Raw genomic sequence first — 17,216 nt, 5'->3', positions numbered from 1 at the left:
CAAATCGGATTTAATAATAGATGTTAGTAAGAAGATGTGTGCACGCACGCGCGCGTGTGTGTGTGAATGCGTGGGTGTGTGGGTGTGTGTGTGTGTGTGTAATTTATAGATTTTAGACCAAGGTCAATCCTTTTATCTAACGGAAAGCAAAATGCGGATGCATTATTAAGATGATTGTATTTCTTGAGATAGATAGCTACATGACACATGAATGTAGGTCTATGCAATATTCTATGCGATACATTATTTGTATAATGTTTGATCATATCGGAACAGATCTTTAACATATCAATTATTACTAGAGTCATCGATTTTCCCCCAGCTTCATACTGGTACTTACTAGGTGCCTGAAGTGGCGTGTTGATTAAATATAAAGTTCACGCCTGGTCTTGCAATGAAATTGTTGCGGGGGGGGGGGGGGGCTGTCAGGATGCAATGTGAAACTGGGGTGATGATGTAGTGAATAGGCATTGATGTATCCGGAGAGGTTTTATAACCATAACATTGATTACAAATGTACACATTCTTGATAAAAGCACATACACTGTACACAAAAATGGGTATATAACTGTGATATGACTGTCTGGTCCAAACCTCATCTCTTTCTTGTCATCATTATTTCGAACAAGAAAGCATACGAAAAGCAATCTATCTCAGGGGGCACTCATATTACGACTTTAATATCCAAGCTGACAAAGGATGAGAAAACTCACACATCGAGAGATTGAGTCATTAATTTATTCAAAACACGGTAAAAAAAAAATACATGTTCACCCTCTGCAGAAGTCAAGCTTGCTTATGAGAAGCGTGAGGCCGGATATGATTTTATTACGTATGCTTTTGTGAATCTTTGAAGACATGGATATAGTCTGCAAGCACAGACCCTAATATGACACTTTATCAAAAAATCATTGTGCCTTGAGAGAAGCCTAGCGCAGCTACCTACTGGTTGTGTCAAGCAGCTATATAGTACATGACCTATGGTAGTCTTATCGTGCAGACTCTCTTTTACGACTGACCAGGGTTTGTGCCTGCAAACTAACATGGATATCTGCCAATGATGATCTGCCAATATTCAGGCTTTCCCTTCTGCCTCATTCAAATCTTTCTCTCTCTATCTCTCTCTCTCTCCCTCTCTCTTCTCTCTCTTCTCTCTTCTCTCTCTTCTCTCTTCTCTCTTCTCTCTCTCTCTCTCTCTTCTCTCTCTCTTCTCTCTCTCTTCTCTCTCTCTTCTCTCTCTCTTCTCTCTCTCTCTCTCATCCCTCTCTCTTTATCTCATAGTTTCTTTCTCCCTCCCCCTCTATCTTTCTGTGTCCATTCGTACCTCACTCTCCACTCTCCATCTCTCTGTCTCCCTCTCCCCTCCCTCTCCATCTCCCCTCCCTCTCCCCTCCCTCTCCCCTCCCCCCTCCCTCTCCCCTCCCTCTCCCCTCCCTATCTTTCTCGACCTCTCTTCCCTACCGTCAATTATATTCAACCTGTTTTTCTTGTCATTTTTGAAAACGAACTTGTAGTTGTACGCACGATCCCATGAAACAAGCCCACATAATTTACATTTACTTTCTTTTCCACTTGATACCGGCCAGGAGAATAATGGTATGGTGTATGGTATGGTATATTTTATTTATTTACGGTTAAAAACAAATATAATAATTGCCTGCATTCAGCAAAAGCTGTTTTTCAACGAGGCCGTGATTACATAAAATTCGAAAATACAACTTACAAACAAATATGCAAGTTATAATAAATGAACATACTTGCCAATTATGATTCGCCTTGTTCAAGGGTTGGCAGTAAATCAATCGGAAAGAGATGTCAACCTTTCCATAAAGCATAACATAAATTTAATTGACAAGAAGGAAACTTCTACATGAAGGTAAAATTATAAATACTCTCTCTATCCACCTCTCTCTTTCATTTCCATTTCCTCTCTCTTCAGATTTTCTGCAAATTGCAAAGGTACACGGGTCCACAAACCAGAGCCTTCTGGTTCTTTCTCCATCCCTCTTTATATTATCTTAAACCCAATGCTACTTCATTATGTGATATGCTTTGTTACCTATCAATTATAGAAAAGCAACAACAACAACAATACCCAAACCCAAATAGCAAAGACAAAATAAGACAAAAATGACGAGCTGTCATCCGCAAGGGGCACAAACACAATTAGGGGACGCACAGTGCTATTTGCAAGTTTGGGTTGAAAAGGGGCGCAGATTGATTGTGCCCCCCCCCCCAGAAAAAAATGCCATTGGATATGCATATATACGGCTCCAGTAAATATCTTATTCTAGTCAAAATTCATTATCGATATATGCGGTTTCGTGGTTTTATTTTTCATGGCTTACATTAGTTTGTGCATGAATGTCATGATTATTAAGCACGACTTCTCCTATGGACGAATACATTTTGGAGGCGTCCCACAATTGCAATTTAAATCAGTCATTGCTCTAATTGAGATGAATACAAAACCTTAATTTAAATGGTTTACAATGGTTTGTTCTTGACCGCTTTCGCATATCCAGTAATCAAGGATTCACATTTGGTCAAATAAAGTTAGGTATTTGCAAAAGGTTCAAAGGTTGACCTAGATAAATTTCACGGGCAAGGGCATTGCGACTCGTATGGCGTGCGTTTGGTGCCAAAAATGTATAAAATGTCGATGGTAAAAAACTTGATATTTTCGCCATGCGTTTAGGGTCATAAAGATGAAGGTTCAATGTGTGTGGTACGTGTGTATGGGTGTGTGTAATTTGTGTTTCAAACGTATTTCAATCGGATATGATTATTTACGTCTGGGGACCGACTTTTAACGTCACTATCCGAAATACGTGGCTCAGTTTCGAACCAGGGTTCGCCTGAGCCAGTTTGTAGGCGAAGACAGAGGGACCAACCGAACGTAACACTAGACCAATGGCTCAAAGGGAGAACTATCTATCTCCTAAACGTTCGAAGGTAAAAACAAAGATGTTTTGCCATTTATGTATTTCGTTGACCGGTCAGAGCACAACAAAACTCCATCCAGCTGATGTTCCGTTTCTGTGGATGAATCCGGTGGATAGAAAATATCGATTCATTTTCATAAAACCTTCACGACACCAACCGCCTGCCATAGGGGTTGGCTAAGTAGGTCGACGAAGTCGAAGAAGCGAATATCTATCCTTAGAACAACACGCCGCCTTTGAGGCACTGATGGAATTCGATCAGCCATTGATTTAACCTAAATGCGACTTCTCGATGTCCGATAGCCGTAGATATCCGAACCAAAGCCAAAGCACTGACTGCATGTAGTTCGAAGAAGTCACCAAACAAAGATTTGTCTGGCATTTTTAAAGTCTTTCTAACACATGAAGAATGATTTCTAAATCGTGTTTTTTGTGTATGTTATTTTTTATTGTAAGCCAGTCATGTCATTTAGGCCGATGTCAGTTTTTTTTAAATATCACTTTTAATTATTCAATTAAATTCAAATTCAACTTAATTTCCCACATGGAAATCATTATGTACTATACGGATATAGGCTATATGAAATCATGTTCACGATGTTAGATGTTACTATGATCATTAATCTACAAGCCAGCAAAGTTCTTATTGATTTTTTAATGACGGTACAAGTTTCCACTATCATAATTGTTTGGAAGCATCTCTCTTTCCCCGAAAAAAGCTAATTACTTCGTGCTGACGTGTTGATGACTAGAAAACATGCTCAGTATACGACATTGGCCTACTTGCCTGCCAATTATGATATTATATCACGATAAAGTATAATCAGGAAGAAAAAAAAAATCCTGATGTGCCGTGGGTGGTAAAATTAATTCTGCCAAAGAATGTGAACATTAAACGAAATGTTTTGACTGAAGGTTCATTCAGGTATAAGGATGTGAACCCGGATGTGAACCGCGACAGTTTTTCATGATGACGTATGAAGTGTAATACATTTAATTTTGAGATATCTAACAAATAGAGCTCAGTGAATACGCTCATTTACACGTACATAAAACCGCAGCGTTTACAAAAAAAATAGTTAAACCCTCTAACGAAGAGCTCTATTTTGAAGTCTTTGTAAATGGTCGTTAAGTGCTTTAATGCTTTTCCTAAGTTTCTCCAGATTACATCACAATACTCAAATTTGCTTATATTATGCTCTCATGAAATACCAATGCAGCCTGTGATATAAATGGACGAGTTCTTTTGAGTAAATACAGACTTTTCCATATGTCTTGTTTAAGCTTATCTACTTGCTTGTTCCAGTCAACATATTCACAATTAAGACTCCAAGGTGTTTTATTTGCGTTACGCTTCTATCTTTCTAATCCGATTTCTACTCCCTACCAACAAAAACTCGCATTTCTTTACATTCAACGCCAATTTATTCTTTACCAACCATTTTGTTAATAGCTGAGAGATCATCATTCAGATTGTTGGCTAGAGCGTTCACTCTCTCAGTTTCTACGTATATACACGTATCATCTGCATAATGGGACACTCTGCAATTGTTGAGAACACATATTAAACAAATAGAAGGGGGCCAATATTACTCCCCTGTGGAATTCCACATGTAATACTTTGGAAAGATGATTTAGTACCATTAACAACTGTACATTGACGACGCCCAACCAGATAATCCTCGAACCATTTCAAAACATTCCGTTAATGCCTTTCTCTTTAATTTGTTTAACAATAGATGGCGGTCTAGCTATATACTGTATCGAATTCTCAAATCTAAAGCGAACATACCCAACACGGTTTCCCTTGTCTAGGCTATCTAGTATAATATACTTTTCGTGACATTGAGTAAGGCAGTCATGGTAGAATGATTCGGACGAAAACATGATTGGTGTGCACATTATATAGTAATGAATGAAAGAATACTTATACACTTTGGTAAAAGTTCTCTATGATTTTAGCAAGGGGTACAGACAATATATAGAGATGAGTCTATAGTTTCCCATGTCGGTTTTGTCACCCCCATTAAATATAGGTGTGTCTCGTGATAGTTTAAACTGAGGAGATATTTCACCAGTTCGTATTGATAAGTTAATGTAACAACGTGGTTTTACTATATGAGGTAAAATAGGTTAAATCAGTGAAGCGGTTATGTCATCGAGTCCTCCGGTCTTTTTACAATCTTTTTATTAATCATCCTCATATCCTAACTTTCTAATACGCTGATATTTCGTTTGGACATACATTATCCGAATTAACATCATCACTGTGTTCTACATCCTCTATTATTTTATCTTTTTCTAATTCTATATTTCGTCCAATACTCGAAAAGTACCGATTAAATCCTTCAGAAATGTCTGTTTTGCCATCATATGCTTTACCATCATTCTTAATCTGTTGGATTTTTTTACATTTTTCTTCCGAGGCATAACATAATTCAAAGATTTCCATACTTGTGTAGATTGACCACTGCTATTGAAATAAAGATGTACAATCTTTCTTAGCTCTCCGAATCTTTGCTGTTACATCATTTCTCAAGTGGCCGATACGATGCCCAATCATTAAGCGATGTTATGTAACCTTAATGATCGTGCATTGAAAGAGCTCAATAGAAGGGTGGTTATGTATTCTTGAGTACTTCCATGCCCCAAAGGGTTTTATTTTATCATGGTCACTTTTATTTAATTTTGTTTTTCAATGTTAGAAAAAAAAAAAAATGTTTTTGTCCCTTTTGTTGGATGTTGCATAACAATAAGCGCACCCGATGTATCCTATCTCTACCCAATATTTTCCAGATACGTGCGAAACTATCATACTTGTCATACATATAAACCTGCACAAATAGGCAATATCTTTCTATTAGAATGTAATATTATATCCAAGCAAAACATAACACTTTATTTCAATGCGTGCTGCTGAATGGTCGTATTATATGCGTTTCCCCATCCAGACAAAACAAAACCCGAACAAATGGAATATATCCGCTGCACAAGGGAGTTGGAATGGATCCATTCAAGCTCCCTGGTTGCACTGGGTTTATTTTGGAAAAAGTCCACGACACTCTATACGGTTGGTTTTATGAGGTTGTTAAGTGTTATTTGCAAATAACCAAATGTCATCATAAGTAGGTTATGTACATTGAAGATCTAATATCCTGATAACTAAGCGCGGTAGCTCAGTTGGTGGAGCAGTGGTCTCGTAATCCAGCGACCCGGGTTCAAAACCAAGGCGATGCGCTAGTGCCCTTTAGTAAGGCATTAATCCCCATTACTTGGGGGTGTTTCAGTAAACCCTAAAATCGATTTTAGCCTTAAAATTGATTTTTAAAATAGAAATCAATTTTAGTTGATGAAACAACCCCAGGTCTCTCGGAGAGGACCTAGCCGTCAGCCCTCAATGTATGTCGATGATATATATTGACGATTACATTTAGGCCCTAATATGAAGTGTTTTGGGGGTAAAGTAAACTTTAAAAATAAATTGATTAGTTTCAAAATAATTTTTACGAATGAATAGGCAAATCGCAATCGATAATTTTTATCGAACAGAATGGGAAACGACTTGGCTTATCGGTAAAGCGTCTGCCTGTCGAAACAAAGATCGTCTGTTCGAATCCAACCGAGGCGGATGACTGAATGTAATAACACGCCCTAACCACGACCATGGAATACACTCCATCCCTCGGATAGGACGCTAAATTAAGGTCCCTGTAGAATGTAGAGGAGAGTCAACACATTTGCACATTGAGAACCTACCACAATATTCGTCTAAGAGTAGGGGAAAACCTCAGTGTAGTGGTCCACCTTCACACCCCTATCAGTTGTATATTATGAGGGGGTTCTGCGTCCAGATGCTTAACAAAAATAAAGCCGACAACTTTGCCTTTGAATTTAACAAAATGAATGCATCGAATAGCACTAGCCGTCAAATTCGTCCTGTGTGATATTGTCTAAGATAAGTCTTAACAGATTTATGAAATATAGCATGGAAACTTCTTCAAATTATTGTTAAACATCAACTACCCGGATGCACAATCTGTCCGGACACTGTAAACGTCTGGCCTGGGTATGATGGATCACGGTGATTCAGTTTGCTTCCCCCTTCCAGGAACAAGTTATATGAACGGTAAGGGTGCTGCTTCATTATACCAAAGACAGTGACACTTTGATTTAGATCAACAATAGCCGTGGCCATGGCCTGTATAATGCATCACTATCAGCTTACGAGTGAACATTAATTCACCAGCAGGGCGTCTGTATAGAACCTGTCTTGTACTCTGCATGAACCTTCATCACATTGCCAGCTTTGTGATTGATGTCGGCGATGAATTCTGTTTAAAGAAAGAGAAGGGTATACGAAATTATCGTCACATTTTCACTTTAAGCATGGCCGTAAGAGCCATACAAGGCTTTTTTTTACGTCACACTAAGTGATGCATTGTGAAAAAAAACTGTCCGAAAGTTTTGGGGAAACCAGGAAATAGTGACTAATGTATTATTGCTATAATATTTAACGTTGATAACACATACAAAGTGATATCGAGAATGTAATAAATAAATAGGCATATTTACCATGGTCATACGAAGAAACATTTATGTAATAAGTAAACTAGTCTGGATTGCTGTGGGCGTGGTTGTGGAAACATTAACAATGTATTGATTTTGAAAACGCGCTAGGGATACACAATCATATTAAGTATCGAACTCTGATCATTGAGCAATTAATTTCAGGGTTTCTGTGAAGGATGATCCATACATTCAGAAGTCCACAAATTCATTCACCCACATGTTCAATAATGGTCTTTTCGAAATTCGCATGTAATTACGACATCACACGTACATGAAGATTCTGGGTACGTACTTCTCACCTCTACCATAGGGCATCACGATACACGTATAGGAATGATATGCGGCGGGCACGAGGGGGTGGGGGGGGGGGGTGGATTGCTTAGAGCAGGGTTGACGAGAAAGTGTAATTAACTCGATATATAGGTGATGGGGCCCGTGGCTAATCTTGTCTCGGTGATAAAGAAGGAGGCAGCCTCTCACAAGTACAATACCGCCGACATCCCATCGAAACGAGTGTTAATTTTATTACACGCGTTCTAACATGAGATGTCGGCGAATTTGTACTTAAGACGGTCTCGTGAAACGATGCCCAGATATCTGAATGCGACTCTCTCTCTCTCTCTCTCTCTCTCTCTCTCTCTCTCTCTCTCTCTCTCCTCTCTCTTCCTCTCCCCCCTCCTCTCTCTCTCTCCTTCCTCTCTTCCTCTCTCCCTCTCATTTTCTCCCTCTTTCTGATTTTCCCATTCTCTACTGTTCGTTCACTTTCTGTTCGACATCGTTGCATAATAATCTACAAATAAATTCTTATTGTATACGAACATTTATATTTATGATGAGGACGTGTATTCGAACTGCGGTGATTATGACTACCCCAATTATTACATTACATTACATGTTTAAATCATGGAAAATGATTATGATAATGCGAATAGAAAGAAATGGACATCTAATGAAATCAATCGAATGTAGTAATTAGTGGTGATTAATGGTATTACCTGGCATTATTTCTTTCTAACTTCACACTATTTGATAGTATTTATTTAATGTCCGTTGCGACCCAGTGACCTAGCGTAGGTGCAGGAATATCGGGGCACTAGGGTCTGGGGTAAGGGGGGCCGGGGCATCAGTTTAGGAAAAGTATATGTCCGTCTGGATTCATGTGAGCTTATGTCCAAAACTAAGGGGAAGTGATGGCGGCGTTTGCATTGAATCGTGAATTCCAAAATGGCAAACAGCTATATAGAAGAATTAATTATATTCCTCCCCTCCCCCTCCCCCTTCCCCCTTTGGAGGAGCTGGGCAGGGGATGCATCTCAATTATTGTCTCTTTAATTATCAGCGCATTCAAGACAAAGAAAGTCTAGTATAACTATGGCGTGTATACAACATGCATACAAATTAGGCTAACAAAAAAAATCCTTACGACGAAATCGATGGACAAGGGCAGCCGCGCCAGCATGTCAATAAGTTATTGGTAGCTAAATCATGTTATCTATGCACCGCTTCGGTTAAAGGGATAGATTGTTATGCCGCACGTCACACAATCCATCTTACAAACCAAAATACAACAGACAACAAACCAATCTTAAGGATGTATTATGTATTATAACTCATTGTGTTGATGCCTCTTTATTCTTAGAAACCCCATTAAGCTATTTGTTTCATTAGTAATATCATCTTTATGCTATATGAATCAATTCCATGTTGTACAGTGAACAAAATCATGACAATTGCCAAAGTTTTCCCAAAAATAACTCAATTGAAATTTCGATACGCTATTGCGCTATCATTTAGGTTCATTGTATACGTCATTGTAAAGTTCGCTCATCATGTTGGTGTTGTTGCTATGATTGATGTACCTCGGGAAATCTCATAAGTCGTTACGAGCAACCTTTACAGGAATTTCTATGTATGAGATTGAAAAGATACTTACTGGGTCAACTATGTATTGAAATTTTAATACTGGACGGAATATGCGGATTCAGTATACTGTATGAGTCATTACTATCCGCGTTACCCTGGAACGAGGTGGGATCGAGGGAGGGAAGGAGCGTGAGAGGGGAGGAAGGAAGCTAGGAGGAAGAGAGAGAGGGAGGAAAGAGGAAGTGAGGGTGGGAGAGAGAGAGAGAGATAGAGAGAGAGAGAGAGAGAGAGGGTGTGGAAACTGGAAAGGAGGGAGGGTGTATGAGGAGGGAGCGGGGGGGGGGGGTGGGAGGAGGGGAGGGGTCTCCCATACCGACTGCAAACTTGTACATTCTCCTTATTTTTCTTTCGGTATATCATCTTAACTCTGTTTTAGCTATGTTACTGCAGTTCTTATTCTGACTCTGTTCATTCTACGAATAATCTAATGTTTATCTAGTAATCCCAGAAGGACGTGTTCCGATAACGATATACTTTCAGTCTAGAGGTGACAATGAAGGGATAACGCACTTCATGGTTATCGATAATGTGGATAAACAGGATAAGAGTAACCTGTATGTTCCCATCCTTCCCTTTCTTGACAGTCGCGTAAACATGGCACGGGAGTGAAACCGAATCTTCTGAAATATATTGCAGAACGTACGGAAAAGAAAATCGTTATCGTATCAATTACTAGGCCAATGTCTCAAATAAAAACGTTTTTTGTCCCTGTAATGACATCCTTTTACATTGGTTTTTGACATTATCATATTAAAGAGAAGGTTGAGTTCTGGGAAGAGGTGAAAAATATTTTGTGAACTTTATCATTCTTATTATGCAAGTGTGGAAGAACATCAGATAAGACATGTTCCCTGAAAAGCATGGCTCTTCAAATGCCTTCATATTCTAAATATGTCATGTTAATCGTAAAACTCGGGGGGTAGGTTTTTTACGCCACGTGTTCGTGTAGTCCCATATACATCTTTCTGTGTACAGTGTTTGTAACTTTACCAAGACTTGGCCAAATTTCTTATCATTTTGATGATTCCAGAACCTTGCAATACACACAAATTCTTATATGCTAGATGATCAACCTTTTTTGGTCGATTCCACACCGTTTCTTTCACAATGCAATCACATTACCAGAACTCAACTTCATCTTTAAGGCTTGTAGAAGTGTTGTGGTCTCGTGCATGGGTAAGACCCCTGTTACACATGCGTCGGCTTTTAAAGCGGGCCCCGGAGGCGGCCTCACACCGGCAATTTGAAGCCGCCTCGAGATCATCAAACCCCTGTTACACATGATCTCGGGCCCGCAATTTTGCGTCTACACATAGGCCGGCCTCACGTCGCCTTTTCACGAGCTGATGTTGGGGCGGACTCCAGAAAGACAGAAAGAGAAAGTGATAGAATGATAAAAACAAAGAATAACATAAGAGAAGGTAATAGAAGGGAGAAACAAAGAATAACATAAGGAAAGACAGAAAGAGAAAGTGATAGAGTGATAAAAACAAAGAATAAGATGAGGAAAGACAGAAAAAGAGAGTGATAGAATGATAAAAACAAAGAATAACATAAGAGAAGATGAAAGAAGGAAGAAACAAAGAATAACATAAGGAAAGACAGAAAGAGAAAGTGATAGAATGATAAACACAAAGAATAACATAAGGAAAGACAGAAAGAGAAGGTTATAGAAGGAAGAAACAAAGAATAACATAAGGAAAGACAGAAAGAGAAAGCGATAGAATGATAAAAACAAAGAATAACATAAGGAAAGACAGAAAGAGAAAGTGATAGAATGATAAAAACAAAGAATAACATAAGGAAAGACAGAAAGAGAGAGTGATAGAATGATAAAAACAAAGAATACAGGTTACGTCACTTCCGCTTATAAGCCGGCCCGAGTCCACTTTTGGTGTTACACATACCGATTGCGGGACTGAGGCCGGCCTCAAACCACATCCCGAGGTGGACTGAGTCCACCTGGCCTCAGTCCGGCTTTTCGAAAAAAGTTGGTGTTACACATACGTCGAGCCGACTCCGGGGCCGGCCTCAGTCCACTTTCAGACGTATGTGTAACAGGGGTCTAAGTAAGCAGACTGCGATCACAGGGGATGTGGTTAGAATCCATGCCACATCATTAAACAACTCTTTGCAAGACAATAATGGACATTTGCCACACACAGGTGATAGGTGACCCAGGTGAATTAAACAGGTACCGGCAGAATTTCTATGAGCTGTCACCGGTCGATGTAACCCAAAGCTCTTGGGAATCCGTATGGAGACATGAAATGCGCTATATACTAGAACTTATTGTTATTATTATTATTATCATCAGTATTATTATAATTGTTAATATTATTATAATTGTTAATGTTATTATAATTGTTAATATTATTATAATTGTTAATATTATTATAATTGTTAATATTATTATAATTGTTAATATTATTATAATTGTTAATGCTATTATAATTGTTAATATTATTATAATTGTTAATATTATTATAATTGTTAATATTATTATAATTGTTAATATTATTATAATTGTTAATATTATTATAATTGTTAATATTATTATAATTGTTAATATTATTATAATTGTTAATATTATTATAATTGTTAATGCTATTATAATTGTTAATATTATTATAATTGTTAATATTATTATAATTGTTAATATTATTATAATTGTTAATATTATTATAATTGTTAATATTATTATAATTTATATAATATCATTATTATGATTGTTGTTATAATTATTATTATTATAATTATCATCATCATCATCATCAAGTTCATACTCCGACTCAAATGTACCATAAAACAGAAAATACCAAGCCATGCCAATTAGGAACAGGATGGTTTTATTCGTTCCTCTCTTTATTTCTTCTTTTTTTTAAACTTGATATTACAATTGTAATATATATCAGTAATAGATCCAGGCTTCTCAAATCGTATGTCTTCACTCTAAAAACTAAAATGTTAAATCACCATTTAAAAGGGCCGAGGAGTGACCACTTTTTCAAGATGTCAGATCGATACTTTTAACCTGCTGGATTCAACCTTATAGGCCCGAATTCACAAAGGAGGTTTGTCGACAAACCAAATTTTGTCAAAACGCGTAAAAACGCGTTGTATGACGCACATAAACTTCGGTTTGTCGACAAACCTCCTTTGTGAATTCGGGCCATAATGTTGGATCCAGCATGTTCAAAGTGTTAATCTACAATTTTGAAAGGGTGGTCACTCCTCGTCATGTACGTGCGCGCAATACTTTCTGACTAACCTAAACAACAAGCTGCCGTTTGAAATTGACTAATAGTTACACGTTAACCTGCTAGCCAAAATATTAGTAAAAATATTGAATGGTATTGATAAGGAATAAATAAATGTATGTAGGCATTATAATTCAAATTGATCGCGTAATTCTACGTATATTTACAGTGTATGTGTGTGTGAGACTGGGATTTGCCCTGCACAACACTCGTAAGTTTAAATTGAATGGAATCGCATACATTTTTATTTGAATTCTACTCTTGAGTCTTGAAAGATAATCCCATAGGAAAGAGGGGATTTCGAATCTTATTCCGTGCCGGTGCCGGTCCCTCTGTCTCAATATACACGAATATAAATCCACCTTTCTTTGAGGGATCATGTTGGGATCAATTCGCTTTGGAGTGAAAGTTCACCCTAAAAATAGTGGACTCTGCTCTCATAAAGAGTACTAATATTTAAATAACTATACTCTGAGATATCATAATCATAACCCATAACAGTCTACTGTTAAATGTATCAGCTTTTTCCTCCACAAATTTGTATTTCCACTTTCATTTTTTAATGAATTTTAAAATAATCAATGTGACTCCAAGAAATTATTTACACTCAAATAACATACAGAAATTCGCCTAATTTGTACAAGAAAATATTAAGTATAAATTTCAATCCGCGTTGCCAATTCCAAGACTTCAACGATCAGTTTCAATTAAATCGCACTTCTGCAACAGAAATGGACTCATCTTTTCCAGCGATGTTATCAGTTTCTACTCAAGTATTTGATTGAGAGCACACTGGACCATCCGAAGAAAAAAAGTCACTAAAATGGAGACTAGTTAAAGCAAATCACTTTTGAAACATAATACGATATGAAAAAGAAAAGAGGAAAGAAGCACCCTTCTTACGAACTCTGGATTTGTGGGCCGGTCACACATCACTGATGATATCGATAACTACAACTATGAAATCGCTCTCTGTATATACTGTAGAAACTGTATTTCGATCCGAGAAAGTCGGTGTATATTGAAAGCTCATTAGCCGAAATCAGTGCAAAAAACACCGATATCAAATATTTGTTTTGTGAATACATCATAATTTATATTGACTCTATAGTATCGTTTTTATTTATGGTAGTTTATGTGATCGCGCCCATTTTTAGACGTTTTATCAACTCTAGCTGAAACTGAGAAAATACCAGGTGTAAACTCCATAAATAGCGAATCAGGTACTCATCAGTGATTTCTGTATTATTTGTTTACATGCACCATCATCTATAGATAATAAGACTTGATTCTTAGATATTGAATCTTGAATTTTGAAGGCCGGTATTAAAATACTTGGCTCAACTTGTTATTAGAGATATCTTTTTTTATTTTTGTATTTAGGTTTTATTTCCACATTAACTGCATATAAATAGAATTTACAAAGTATAAGTCATATACAAGGTAAAAAAACATGTACATAATATCCGATAGATATAACAGTAAAAAAACGAATTAATGGCAAGTCATTAAATTCAAAAGATGCTAACAATAATCTGCAGTAATGAGGAGGAAACCTTGGAAGCATTATGCTTGTAATTAATGAGGAGGAAACCTTGAAAGCATTGTTTGCTGTAACCGCGACAATAATAATGTATCGTATCGTATACAGTGTATTGTGTATAACATCTAAATTAACAAACACAGAAAGTAAAATTCAACAAAATGTCTGTTATCTCTCAAATTTAATAAGACTAGTGTCAAAGTTCTCTTTCAATCGTTGACAGATTTGAATGACAAAAAAAATGTCATGAGAATGTTTTATGAAATCTTTTCCCACGGATAGGACAGTGTCGCTATTCATTTCTAATCGCTGACAGATCTGAATGCCATCAGAAAATTTCATGAAATATTTTTTTCCCACGGATCTGGCACATAAATGTATAATTTGTATATTAACGCCACCACCCCCCCCCCCAACCATGGCAAAATATCCCAAAACGTTATATTTATCAACGACCAAGCTTTACAGATGGAAAATATTGTATACCGACTGTGCAATGTATTGAAAACGCGGTAACGATCTAACCAGAGGCAGTGTTATAGATCCAACTTCATTATGCATGCAAAGGGATGCTTAGGGATGGAGTCGGTTGAAGGAGTACGACTTATGCTAGAATAATGCCATGGCTTCTTTAATGGTATGATTATTGGAAACAAATTATTCGTTTGGATCATTAGCGAACTGAATCCCCTTTGGCCTAAATTCAAGGCGGAATGAGTCATTGTCCGTCACATGTAGAGCACAACTTCGGTTGATGTTTGAATAGCTTGATATATTTGAAGAAAAAAAAAACCTAAGATGAAATAAAAGAAAAGTGATGATTATCCGACCGCTAGAATTAACTTAATGTTGCATATTTCTCGAGAATCTTTATAAAGTGCATTGACAAAATACATTTAGACCAGATGGTAAAAATGAGTACCAACATAACATCACTTATACTGTCATTCTTAAGTCTGTCTTTGAATCGTTTTTAAGGATAGTATTCATAAATAATAGACCCTCGTTTCAGGAAAGGTCTAGACCACTTTGGACCGGGGGAGCAGTGGCGTAATTATGAGGGGGCGAAGCGAAGCGATGCCCACCCCCCCCCCCCCCATCCTAGCGAAAAAGAAAGAAAAGGGAGAGATAAAGGAGGGGAGGCAGGGGAATGGCAACGTGAAATCAATATAATATAACCCACTCCCAATCCCTTCCTCCCCTCATCCACCTAAATCTTCCCCCTCCCCCGCCCCCTTACACCAGTGCCCTCTCAATGACTTCGCCTGCTCTAACATCTCATGACCACAGTATTGGCATGCAGTTTGATATAAGCAGAAGCTAACACTTTTAAGTGTGTCAGGCATAATGAAATAGGGGACGTAATACAAGTCGAAGCCAATTAAAGGGATAGTTGAGTTCTGTTGCAGGGGGCGCTACACAAAATATTTTTTTGTGAGATAATGAAGAACTGAGTGTCAAATTTGAAAGAACATAATATTTAAATGACAAAATCATCTTTGTTTGATCAAAATTGGTTTAGAGACGGCTGAAATATAACGATTTCTAATACTTGTGTACCACCTCAAATATTAGGTATTTTGAAAAATTTGAAAAAACCGTTGAAAAAACGAAATAACGCCTTTTACGTCGTATTTCAGCCAATGCCGATGGTGGCTTTTTCGTTGGCATTTTCGTGTTGCTTATATTACGCACAACCAGCCGGCCCATGTATTATTATTTTTAATTGAATAGTTAATTAACGGTCACCATGTTTTTTTTTTAGACTGGAGCTGAATTGGTATGCTCGTATTGGCTAAATTTCACACATTTTGGGGTCTAAAATTACCTTCATAGCAATTTTAGGTTCTAAAAGGGCACTAGAAATGTCATAGATAAGAATAAGAGCAATAACCGTGCACTTTGAAGGCATCTGTGGTATGAAAACAGAACTCAACTATCCCTTTAAATTGTGTTAAATGCAAATGTCAGATATTGTGGTATATGATTTCGCGGGTTTTCATGCTTTTGTTTATAACATCAAAATAATTTCGGAGACTGAACATTACGAAGGTCCAAAAGCCATTAATGTATGGTGCGTGTTATAGATTCAATGATAATGAAGTGAAGAAGAAAGTTGATTGATTATGGTAGAGACGGAGTATTGGATCATGATTTCCATTTATCGATTTTCATTTTAATCTCAAAACCCTTTCTTTAAAATAAAAAGGAAATATGATGCTTGGGGTTGCGGGGGTTCACTGTAAACAAGAGACGTGTTTTCATTTGGTGTTATCTTTGTTTTCACACTTGTGATTTGATACGAGCCTTCCTTGTAACGATGACCAACCAATGACCAACCGTTCGGTAATGAATTTTGTGCGGCTACTTCTCTTTGGATCTCGCTCAAGGCCTTGAATTTCATCACTTTCTATACTGTTTTCATTGGCGCAGTGGCGTGAGGGGGCTTTGGAACATTAATTGTTCATCATTTGAGCCTTATAGGTCTTATGTTGTGAAATAAGTGGGTCTTTCTTTCTCTCTCCCTCTCTTCCGATATTTTTTCCGAAATTGCTCAAAAGGGTTAACACTTGGTAAGAAAGTAGACGACCCAACGTTAATCATTTCTGTAAATTCGATTTTATTGTTAAATTTCGGAAAGTTTGTATGAATTCGATTTTTCCTGCAGATATTGGCACGCTTCTGTCGGTTTTATATCTATAAAATTATTTTAAAAATATAGGCATGTAGATGTATTTTTCATTTGTCATACAATTTAAATAATTATAAATGGAGTGTGATTGTGAGCTATCACGAACGACTTACCTCTTTAATGTTCGCATATATAATCTTAAATACAACCTTTGAAATATCCGTGTTGTGTTTCATCTTCTTATTCCACCAATAAATAAATACCCGCTGCTGTCCCATTTGGTGTACTTAATTGCAAAGCCATGGCCGCAACATTGCCTTGCTTCAGTCGTGCTGTTTGAGCAT

At 37.3% G+C, this 17,216-nt stretch overlaps 1 protein-coding gene across 6 annotated transcripts in view; it reads left to right on the top strand.

Annotated features, from left to right (window-relative positions):
• Positions 1-17,216, top strand: part of LOC578919 (galactosylceramide sulfotransferase) — a 51,415-nt gene that overhangs the window by 21,567 nt on the left and 12,632 nt on the right. The window lies entirely within an intron of this gene.

The sequence above is a fragment of the Strongylocentrotus purpuratus genome, unplaced genomic scaffold, assembly GCF_000002235.5.
Source record: "Strongylocentrotus purpuratus isolate Spur 01 unplaced genomic scaffold, Spur_5.0 spur5_scaffold_2, whole genome shotgun sequence".
In the NCBI taxonomy this organism is placed as follows: Eukaryota; Metazoa; Echinodermata; class Echinoidea; order Camarodonta; family Strongylocentrotidae; genus Strongylocentrotus; species Strongylocentrotus purpuratus.
This window is presented reverse-complemented; position numbering and strand designations above follow the sequence as displayed.